The sequence below is a fragment of the Arvicanthis niloticus genome, chromosome 4 (genome assembly GCF_011762505.2).
Source record: "Arvicanthis niloticus isolate mArvNil1 chromosome 4, mArvNil1.pat.X, whole genome shotgun sequence".
Classification (NCBI taxonomy): domain Eukaryota; kingdom Metazoa; phylum Chordata; class Mammalia; order Rodentia; family Muridae; genus Arvicanthis; species Arvicanthis niloticus.
This window is the reverse complement of record NC_047661.1, coordinates 15,439,833-15,451,633: the sequence shown is the minus strand read 5'-3', so window position 1 is coordinate 15,451,633 and position 11,801 is coordinate 15,439,833.

Genomic DNA, 11,801 nt, shown 5'->3' with positions numbered 1-11,801 from the left:
TGTATGGTTCAAGGTTGAACACTTTAAACAGGTTTAAAAATCAAAATGCTTCCTCTGTCGTCTTCAGAGTCTTTGTTGGCTAACTAACTATCCTGGAGTTCGAGTATGGAAAATTGTTTACAACAGCCAATAGAGTGGTGACGCTTAAAAAGGATTTGCCATGCTGCTGTAAGTAGAAGCACAAAGCTTTTGGGTAATACAGGATTTACTATGGAATGTGTGTACATTGGCCTATGCAGGATTGAACTAAGCAAGGGACTGAGTCCAGATGGAAGAATAGTGCATATGTGAACTTCTCAAAATTAACATGTTAAATAGGGTGCTTTTTCTTTTCCCTCCTATAGAATTCTTTAGTTCTTAAATTATAAGGCCTTCTAGAGAATGTTAATTGATAATTTCAATGAATACTACCCAGAAAATAATAAATTTTAATATATTACATTGAAATATACAGTAGTGATGGATTTTGGTGTTTTCTCTTTTTGGTTTTTTAATCAGGAATACCAATTAGATTCTACCTAGAAAAATCATATTATTTGTAAGTTTTCTTTTTCAAAGCTTCTAGAAATTGAAAAGCAGTATATACAGTTGGTTTTCATTGTGATTATATTTTGTGAAGTCTCTGGAACTCTGGAGTAACAAATCCTGAACCACCACATCTAAGGGAAGTATCGGATAAAGTTTCTACAAGCCTCTATTATCAACATTTAATCAACCAATATTGTAAACTTGTTTTAGCTGTCTCTATTTAAAAGACATGTTAATATGTCGTTGATTCCTTAACATTGACAATAGAATATTAACTTCTGCCTGAATGAAGATTTCTAGTACATATTTCCTCCATGAATCAAATCACTGCATTTATGCCCTTGAGGAACATTAGATGGCATTTTAACTCTACCTTTAGTGACCATTTTAAGCAAAATCACAAACAAAAAAGCACAAATGTGAAAACAGACATTAAACAACAAAAAAGCAGTAAAAGAGCTAAAAGACAGCCTTGTCCAAGCACTGCCAAGATGTGTACTGTGAGCAATCGGGTTTTGCTGCTTAACACTTGGCCATCAAAGTACTGCAGGCATTTAAACAAGTTCTCAAATATGTATTCTCAGAACTTAGAATCCAAAAAAAAATGAAGATTGGCTGCACTTGAAGTTATGACATTTGATCTGTGGTGCTCAAGAGTCTTGCTGTATAGCTCTGACCAGCCTAGAACTCTACAGAAGCCAGACTAGCCTCAAACTCAGAGAGATTCTCCTGCCTCTGCTCCCAGAATAGAATTTATGGCCAAATCATGTTTCAATATTGAGTAATGTTTTAAATAAATAAATAGTTCCAAAAATAAATAGTTCCAAATTATATCATTGGTAAAATGCTTTTTCTCCATTACAGCAGTATTTCAGGGCTACCTGTTGATTCAGTACTACAGAGCACTTTTGTATGTCAGAATCTGCTGAGGCACTCTGAAGGAAAGTCCAGTCTGCCACCGTGGAGCAACAACCAGTGAGATGAGTTCTGCGTAATGGTTTGCCGAATGTGCTAGGTGTCTCTTAGTCCCAACTCCTCTTTTGTTGCTGCCCACTGAGGTGGGCCTGAGTGGAGATGAGCAGAAGGCTCCTGTCCCTTCTGGTATCTGAGTGGGTGTGGCCCAGAAATCAAATGATGACCTGTTTGTTTCCCATCATCTCCACAGTGAGGCTGCCCCAGCTGTCAAAGGTCACCACTTTCCCAAATTTTCCTTCCCTAACCTAAAGATGGTGTCTGTTCTGACGCTGCCTGCGTGCAGTTCTGAAAACTACAGTTCTTCCTCTGCCTGTTCCCACACTTGACAAAACCGCTAGTGTCTTCAAAGTATTGATACAAAGCTGTCTTCTATTAGAACCAGAGCCAGGCAACTACCTGCTTGTTAGGTCCTCATCATATTGAATATTAGAAAGGAACCCGGAAACTTTGAAAGCATGCCCTGTGCATTCTAACTGCCATCTCTGCAGGTAACTGCAGGGAGTTTCATTTGCATATTCTACCATCAGCTGTGCAAGTCTATATAAGTCGATGTACACTTGAACCTAGTTCGGAGTACCTTAGAAACTTAATCACATGGCTCTCCTACCCTGCTGTTTTCCATATGAAGAGTACATCTCTAAGTTTGCCATTTTAGAACTGGAGGAAGAAAACACTTTAAAAGATTTAATTCTGTGTGTTCGAGGATGCCAGGTGTGGGGTGCCTGTGGAGGCCAGAAGAGGGTGTCAGATCTGGAGCTCAAGTTACAAGCTGAGCTACCCAATGTGGGTGCTGAACTCAGGCGCACCACTGAGTTCCCAGCCCCTGTGATCTCTGCTATCATGATGTTAAAGGGAGAGGATGGGATATTTCTCTCCAACCAATTCATCATACTTTGGCCTCATTTTTATTTTAAGGGAATACCTAGACCACCTTTTTTGTACCATAGACCCTGTCTCAAAATAAGGTCGGTTTGTTTTTTTCATTTGTGTGTTTATTGTTTTTAAGAGTGTTGCATGTAGCCACAGGTGGCAAAGTATGGGCTTTGAATATGATTATGATCTAAGTAATTAGATTTGTCATCGTTCCATTCCAAAAGCCAACAGTACTTTATTTAATGTAACTTAATCCTTAATATTCACACAGAGTTTTGTGTGATACTAAGAGTATCTGTGGCTTGCCTGTGCTATCACATGCATGAATGCCAGCTCAGATGGGGGATATGGGAAGGCTTCCCCTGGGTGTTTCTGAAAGAATGAAATAGTAGTAGTATGTCAGAAACAGAGAAAATGCCTCAAGATGTGTATCTAGTTAGTGTTTCTAGTGCTGAAATGAAATGAAATAGGGAGGAGAAGGTTGGTTTTATCTTATAGAAACCCGTTACTGAGGGAAGCCAGGGACGGAATCTAGAGGCAGGAACTGAGGGGTCATGGCAGAATGCAGCTTACTGGCTTTCTCTCTTGCTCAGATTATTATGACATCATTTCCCCTTCCTCACTCCAGACCCTCCTCTATATCTCTCCTTATTCTTTTTTCAAATTCTTAGCCTCTGTTTTTATTAAATTTTGTTATATAAATACATAACATACATTAAGCCTGCTGTCTATATAATATTACTTGTATATATGATTTCAGGGCTGACCACTTGATATTGAATAACCAATTGATGTGTTCTTTGCTAGGGAAGACCAGACCTCAGCATACCTCAGTTGCCTGTAGTTCTTTGTGTAGGCTTGAGACCTTATGGTCTGTTCTCCTTGTTCAGTTCATGTTTAGACAGTCATATTTGTGAGACTCGATGGTGTAGCATCTGACCTTACTAGGAGATGCAATCTTACAGCCAACTCCTAGATCCTCCAGCTCTTAACAGTCTTTCCAACCCTCTTCTTCAGTGATCCCTGAGCTTTCCATTGGAGGAGATGTGCTGTAGATACAGTGTTGGGACTGGGCTCCACAGTTCTGCATTTTGATTGGTTTTTGTTTTTTGTAACGATCTCTGTCACAAAGAAGATTCCTTAGCTATGGGCATAAGGACAAATACTTAAGACTGCAGTTAGGTATTCTACTCCTTTATAAAGGCAGTGTGGGTTCTTTTCCAAGATCCGTGACTTCACTACCCTTAGGTAATTGGTTAGGTTTCTGGTACCAAGCATGATTTCCCTCTTCTTGAGGGGGTCTTACATCCACTTAGAGAGTGGTTGGTTACCTCCGAGATATGCCTACCACTGCTGCAGCCTTAAGTGCCCTGCCATCCATGCTGGTTACAGTGGTTCACAGGCATCATAACTGGGTAGGACTGTTGGTTGCTTCCCTCCTTTGGAAGCTTGCATGGCAACTTCTGGTACCATGAAAGTTAGTCCTCAGGGAGAAGTTATTCAGGTTGATTCCAGTTCAGGGGCCTCTGAGCCCTGTGTCTGAAGTGCATGCTGTCTCAGCAATAGGGACTTACCTTCCACCTCTGTTGGGGCGACTAAAAGTGATAGAAATAACTTATAATGTTATAACCTAAAGGTTTGTCTTTGAGAATAGGCTTAATGACAGGTTGTTAATCAGGGCTGTCTTTATTATGGGAACAGAGCCTAATAGCTGGTGAATCCTGATGAACAAACATTTACATCTTGGAATCCTGACTTTTACATATCTCTAACAGGCCTGGCTAGCACACTACTTACGTTTTTGGTATTTTGTAGCCAGTACTCCTTAAGCTAAGTTCCACTTGTATGACTTAATGTTTTCTAAGCAAATCTATTAGTCATTTATGACATGAATTTTATTTCTTTGAGTTTCTTGGAAATCTCCTCCGTCTGTAGCAATCATACATTCCACTCTGCACTCCCATCCCAAGACAAAGGTGCCCCAACTAAGCCTCACTTCCTCTGCAGTTCTTCAGTTCTAAGGACCCTGTGGACCTGAAAACAACAGTAGTTATGCTGCCTCCCATGAGTGAAGCTTATCCAGAAATAAACCGAGCACAAAGTGGAGCCAACAAGAGATCAGGAAGACACAAGGCGGAGAATCCGATCTTTGAGCCTTCAACTCTAGCTCTGCCCAAAGCCAACCTAGGCTTTTCAGTCGTGGAAGCCAAGGAATGGTTCATTGTTTTCAGAAGCTACTTTGAATGAAATTTCCATTTGGAACTAAAAGATGACTTGCATACACAGTAATAAGTACAAACTGAAAATTTTGTACAATCAAATTTTTATCTTAAACCTCACATGGTTATCCTAGAAATCCAGCTGTCTTGAGGACAATCTATTTTTGTTTTGTTTTGTTCTAATTGTGGTTTTTGACAAGTTTCACTCTCTAGCCATGACCCTTAACTAGCAATCCTGTCTGTCTCTCAAATGCTAGGATTACAGGCGTGGTGTGAATCCTGGAAAGGAAACAACACTAATTTTAGTAATCACTAGTTTATACATTCTAACTACAATAACTATTCTTGATTTTAAGACTTTTAAATATTATTACAGAAAATACTTGTAAGTGAAAAATAAACAGGAAACTCTTAACCATCCCTCTAGAGACAACCACATGTATTTTTAAATGCCTGTATTATGTGTGCCTGTGTTTTCACAAAGATGGGATGAGGCCATATTATGTCTACCTTACTCTTGGAGTACTGAAAAGTGATCTAGAAAAATGGCATGTAGGAAACCAGAACTTCAAGCTTTGAAATGTAAACTCAAATTAACTCTGAAATAAATACATGCCAAATATAGACTATTGCTACATTAGATAGCGTGTGTGTGTTAATCAGCCTAGAAGGATAGAAGAGGAACATTTTATGACTCACTCTTGAACACACATTTTGCTATTGTGGTATACTGCCAGGAACACACAAAGACGTGCAGTAGGTATGTTCTTTTGCAACTGAAGACGAGAGCTGTAGAAACTGACCAACATTTACAGGGTCCAGACAACACCTGTGAGACACCACAGCTGTGGACAGCTGTTGTGTGTTAGCAAAGCAAGACACAGCTGCATCTCTGCTTCTACTCTGTAGTTGCAAACACTCCACAAAGGTTTATAAAATTGCAACTATTTATTTCTAAATACCTTGGGAAGCCTAACAAGATTAATGGGTTTTATGACATGGTTTCATACTACTGCTCCTGGTTTGTCTACCGCTCTTGGTTTGGATTGTTTTTGGTTTTTTTTAAAGCTCTTTAGGAACTTCACCAGGTCATTTTAGGTATGATTTGTTAATATAAATATAGATAACCATTTTTCTAAGGCCTGCCTCAGCTGTATTCCAATGGCAGGTTGTACTTTCATAAGTATCATTTCATTCTAGGAATTTTTAAACTTCCTAGCTGATTTCTTCAGTGATCGATCCACTAGTCATGCAAAAGTAAATTGTTCAGTCATTAAGCATGTATGTAGTTTCTATTGGTCTCAGAATTTATCCCACTGCTCTTTAATGAGGTATAAGAAATTCTTTTGATTCTTTAGTATTTGTTAAAAACGTGTTCTGTAGATTAGGATTTCTCTATATTAGAGAAAGTTCCATGGGCTACTGAGAAAAATGTGTAGCACCGGATGTGTTAAGTGAAATATTCTGTAGATGCCTGTGAACGCCATTTGATCTGCGATGTAGTTTAACTCTGTCTTGTGAATATAGGGTGATCTATATTAAGATGAGAGTGGGTATTAAAACCATCTGCTATGACTGTATCAACACCTATCGTCACCTTTATGTATTCTTTGAATTGGGAGATCCAACACTGGGTATGTGTACACTTAAAATTATTATATCTTCTTGATAGGTTATTCTTTATTACTATGCAGTAGACGTTTCTCTTCTAAATTTTAGCCTGACATCTAATTTATAGATATAAGAGCAGCTGTCCCAGCTGTTTCCCTTTCATCTGCTTAGTGTAAGCCTTGGGTTCTCTATGTCTTTGTCAGTTGTCTCGTGTTCCGTGATTCTTGGAGATTGTGCAGTCATTTGGATTTTACTTTTAGTCTAGTTAGCTAACTATGTGTTTTGATTAGACAATTAAGATGGCTTTTATTTAAGGTTATTGTTGAGAGAATTTTGCTGATTTTTGTGATTTAGTTGGTTGGACTATTTCTCCTTTTTCCCTATGATGGGGTTTGCTGGTTTACTGGGTTGGATATTGTTAGCATTCTGTCTAAACTCCACCCCCACAGTTACCTGGCTACAGCCAAGTAGGCCTGGCCCACTATAAAAGGGGCTGCTCGCCCCCTCCTCTCTTTCTTGCTCTCTTGCTCTTGCTCTCTTTATCCCTCTGTCCCCTAGTCCCTTCCCCCTCCCTTCTCCCTCTCCCTATGTGCTTATGGCCAGCCTCTACTCCTCTGCTTCTCTACTCTCCCTCTCTCTCTTTCTCTCTTTCTGCCTCTACTACCCTCCTGGCTCCCCTCCCCATGCCCTGAATAAACTCTTTTCTATACTATACCAGTGTGTGACTGGTCCCTCGGGGGAAGAGATGCCTCTGCATGGGCCCGTTGAGACATCCCCTTCCCCCACACATCTCCACACACCCACAGAATGTACTTTATCTCTTTATTTTTTAAAAAACACATCAGATATAACTGATTCTTTTCTAATTCTGCATTGTTTGTCTTAGGAGATTGGTTTTCTCCTGCGTTCTCATGACTGACACTACCTCTGTGCTTAGTACTCCCTTAAACTCTTCCCTTAAACACTCCCTTAAACATCTTCGCAATGCCAACTAAGGTCATGAACTGTTTTAATCTGCGCTTGTCCTAAAATGTCTTTATTTCCTCACCAGTTTTAAAAGATAGCTTTGCTGGTTTTAGTATCTTGGCTGGAAATTATTTACTTTCAGGACTTAAAGTATTCACCAATGCTTTCCTGACTCTCAGGATTTTTGCTGTGGAGTTTACTGTCATTTTGCTGTGTTTGCCTTTGTGGATGAGTTGGTATTTTCCCTCAGACCTTTTTATATACTTTCATTTTTTAGGACTGCTTTGTAGAATCCGCATATTCACTGTAATGTGTTCATGTCTGTTGGAGATTCTAAATGTCTATTATGCTTTAATATCCATTTATTTCACTGGATTTGGGGAATTTTCTGCTCAGTTCATTGATTAGACTTTCTATGCTTGTAGGTGTGTGTGTGTGTGTGTGTGAGAGAGAGAGAGAGAGAGAGAGAGAGAGAGAGAGAATATGTATACACATACAAAGGTATGAGTGTTCATACATGGTGATACACTTGGGGTATGTATGAAAATGCATGTAGAAGCCTCAGGTGCCACCCACTCTTATATTTCCTTTGAGACAGGCTCCTTTATGGGCCTAGAACGTGCCAAGCAAGCCTGACTCGCTAGCCAACAAGTTCCTGGAACAGCTTGTCCCTCCCTCCTACAGCCGACTACTTAGCTTTGTCTATCAGCTTGGCACAGCCTGGAGGCATCTGAGAGGGGAGTACCTAGATTAGATTGGCCTGTGGACATGTCTTGATTGTAAATTGATACAGGGGCCCAGTTCACTGTGGACAGGACTGTTCTGGACATCTGGTTCTGAACTGTATAAGAAGACGTGCTGGGGAGCCAGAGCAATGATGGCTCGGTGATTAAGAGCACTTACTGTACTTCCAGTAAGAGGACCAGAGGACCAGAATTTGGTTCTTATCACCTCTATGGCAGCTCACAGCTCTCTGTATGTCTAGTTCCAGAGGTCCAATGTCCTGTTTTGGCCTCTGAGGAGGGCACAGGCACACATGTGATGCACATGCATGCATTCAGTCAAACATTGCCATGCATAAAATAAAAATCAATCTTAGAGTTAGAAAGAATGGGACTGAAACTGAGGATGACACAGTATCCTCCATGGCTCCTGCTGTACTATTGGCTTGGACATGAGTTCCTTAGTTGAAGGAAATGATGTGCTAAATAGGCCTGCCTTGGGCTCCTGCTTTAACTTCTCTCAGTACTAGACTATGACTTTTCCTCTCCTAAGTTGCTTTTGGTAACGGTGTTTGTCACAGTAAGAGAGATGAAACTAGAATATCAACACTGGGATTGCAAGAACACACTGACATGCCCAGCCTTGTTTATGAGCTCTAGAGATCAATTTTTTCCTCATGCTTATGAGGCAAACACTTAACCAACTAAACTATTCCCCTTCCCCAGACATACACACGTGCACACACAGGTGCACGCACACAAGCACACACTAGGACTATAAATGCCAAGCCACAGTTATATACTTGAATAATTTCCTGATAGCAGAGAACCAGCTCCTGACACATGGGAACAAAATCCCCACCCCTTTGACAGGTCATGTTCTCATTCTACCCTGTTCACCTTGAGAGGTATGATTGACAGATGCTAAGTCTTGTATGGCAGCTTGCTACTGGGAACCTGACTGGGACGGGGCTGGGATGAGGAGACAACAGACACACATACAGAAAAGCTAGGATCAGGTGGGCTGTGCTTACTCTAATGGAGGCACTTGCTCTGAAACCCAGGAACCCAACATTTATTATATACCGCATGAGGAGGTGGGGCTAGCCAGTCTCAGTGGGAGGTCTCTGGAGGGGAGCAGTCTCAGCTGTGACTTTTCCTGAGTAGGAAGCTGTGGTCTACACACTGGTTACACGTTTATACACTGGTCTTGACTAATGGCCAATTGTTTGTCAGTAATACTTAGACTAAAGGAAGGCTTTGTCATTTCTACAGATATGAAACATTAAGGTTATTGATTGTGCCCATGTCAACAGTACATATTCTCTCAGGACCTCATCCACTCCCCACAGACAGAGACAAAGGGGTATTAGTTAGACTCCCAGTATAGCCCACAGGTTGATTTTTCAGGATACAGTTTCAGCTCTGAAACACCAAGGCACAAAGTGTCCTGGGAGAGATGCTAGGAGACCACCCTTTCCTTTCTTCATTCAGCCAGTACTGATTGAACCTCTGTTGTGATCTGAACCATAAAGCTAGAAACATGCATGTCGCATGTAATTTTAAAAACCCTGATTGCTATGGCTAGACTATAAGCGACTCACCTGCCATCTAGTCAGCCCCCATGGCTAGCTAACACTTGCCTGAGATCCTGATTATGCTCTGAGAACAGCCACCGCCTGCATTCCCAAGAGTGCCACCCATTCCCACAGGCCCAGCTCCCACAGCTAGCTGGCCCATCAACCTTCCCTCCTGAGAGCCTGGAGCTACCACTCGAACTCCACGGACTGACCGCCCCTGGTCTCCTGCAGTTTTATACCCTTTCTCTTGCCCAACTGAATTATAGTGAATGGAAAACACCAGACAATCTTCATATTTTAAAATCAGCCAGATGACACAACCTCTGGGCTCACAATCTATTGTTCTAAACTGATCAGCTATTCTATATTAGAATTCATCCAGCGGTGGAGGCAGCCACCGGTTGTAATAGCCCCCAAGGCCCACATGGTGTCTTGTTTCTCCCTTCAAAGCCTGGCCCAAAAGCCCTTTCTCTATCTCTTCTCCTCTTCCTCCTGGAACCTGGAAAACCGGCCTCTATATCTTCCCCCAACAATTGGCTTCTGCCGTTTTTTTTATTTATCCAATCAAGAGACAATTACGGAACTTCTGCCTATGCATGAGACTTTGTAGTCTCTAAAGCCAGACAGCAATCCGGGAAGGAGCAGGAGCAACAACCTCGTGTGCCAACAAAACAGCTGTCTTTTGCCCAGAAAGCTGTCATCCCTGTCATCTGAAAGCTCTTCTTGTTAAGGACACGGTAAGTCAAGTGCAGAGCGCAGCCCTGAGTACGGTGGTGCCTTTGAGAAAGAAGAGGAACATGAAGGAGATCTTGGACAGGCGGGAGAGAACTCTGAGTAGCTTCTTAGCTGCTGCTACTCCTGACGCCCTATGCTTCCTTCTTAGAAGTGACAGGAACACTTTCCCAAGCTTGGAATGTTGCCTTCCAGGCAGGAGTTTACAAGCCCAAGTGAAAGACACCCAAGAGTTGTTATAACAGAAAGCAAAGGTACAGAAGAGTAAAGCAGACGGGCCTCTTGGCTTGAGAGGCTCCAGCAGAGTCTTATATCTGGGACATTATCAGATAACAATTGGTTTGTCTCTTAAATATCTAGGGTTTTATCACCATTAAAGTTAAGCATGTGTAAAACAAAGTCAGAACTTCAGAATAGACATCTGTTTACCTTCCTTCTGCCACATTAAAAAAAAAAGAAAGGGCAAGAGGAAGCACAGAAGATAATGTTCTGTGTGGCTGAGAATAACCCCTTCTCCTTCCTGCCGGTGGGGGGGGGGGGTGTGGTACAGCATCTAATTACCGAATTTTTAAAAATTTCCAACGGATGTGTTCCAGGACTTGTACAACTCAATGTCTCCAGTAGAGTGCATCAGTCTCTTCACACAGACAAAGGCAACCAGAAGCCCACAGTGAAAGGGGCTGGCTGTACTGTGTACAGCTCGTTTTCTGTTGTCTTCTGACATCCTGCTGCTAGCCCAGCTTAAATGGGCAGTTAATTAAGAAATGCTACTTAATATTTGTGTGGTGTTTGTTTTATCTTGTTCAAAGTAAAGCATTTAGAACATCTCATTGATTTTTGTTCTTCATTATAATTTTAAGTATATGACACATATATTGCTTTTAATATGTATTTTATGTTATTACATTTATTTGGTTTATTCATGTGAAGTGGGGTGTGCACATGGCAAGGCATGTGTATGATGGTCAGAGAACAACATTCAGGAATCAGTTCTCTCCTTCTACTTGAGTCCCAGGGAATGAGGTTGGGGTTCCAGGCTTCTCTGCAAGCACCTCTCCCCATGGAACCATTTCACTAGCCTTAAAGAAACTCTTAGGGTAAGTTTGGCAAATTTAGGTAAACATGCACAAATAATATTCATAGTATGATGGTTTGTATATGCTCGGCCCAGGGATTGGCACTATTTGGAGGTGGCCTTTTTGGAGTAGGTGTGTCACTGTTGGGGCAGATTTTATTTTATTTGTTTATTTATTTATTTATTTTAGTCTTTTATGTCATTATCAAAAGGTTTTCTTCTTTTAAAATAAAGGTGCTAAGTCTAAGATTTCTTTGAGCAAAGCAAAACAAAGAAAACAATACACACGATCTAGGACAGTGAGCTTACAAAATGATGCAGCATACTTAGGCACACGGAGTAACCCGGAAGTTCAGCTCAGAGAATCTGAAAAAGGATGGAGACCGTGACGGAACACCAAGCTCTTTACTTCAATAGCTACTTCTAATGTCACAGGAGAAACTGGACAGGAATGAACGCCATTGAGCAAACACAGAGACAGAAATCCCGCTGGCTCCTTCTTCCCCAGGTTCAGGAGACC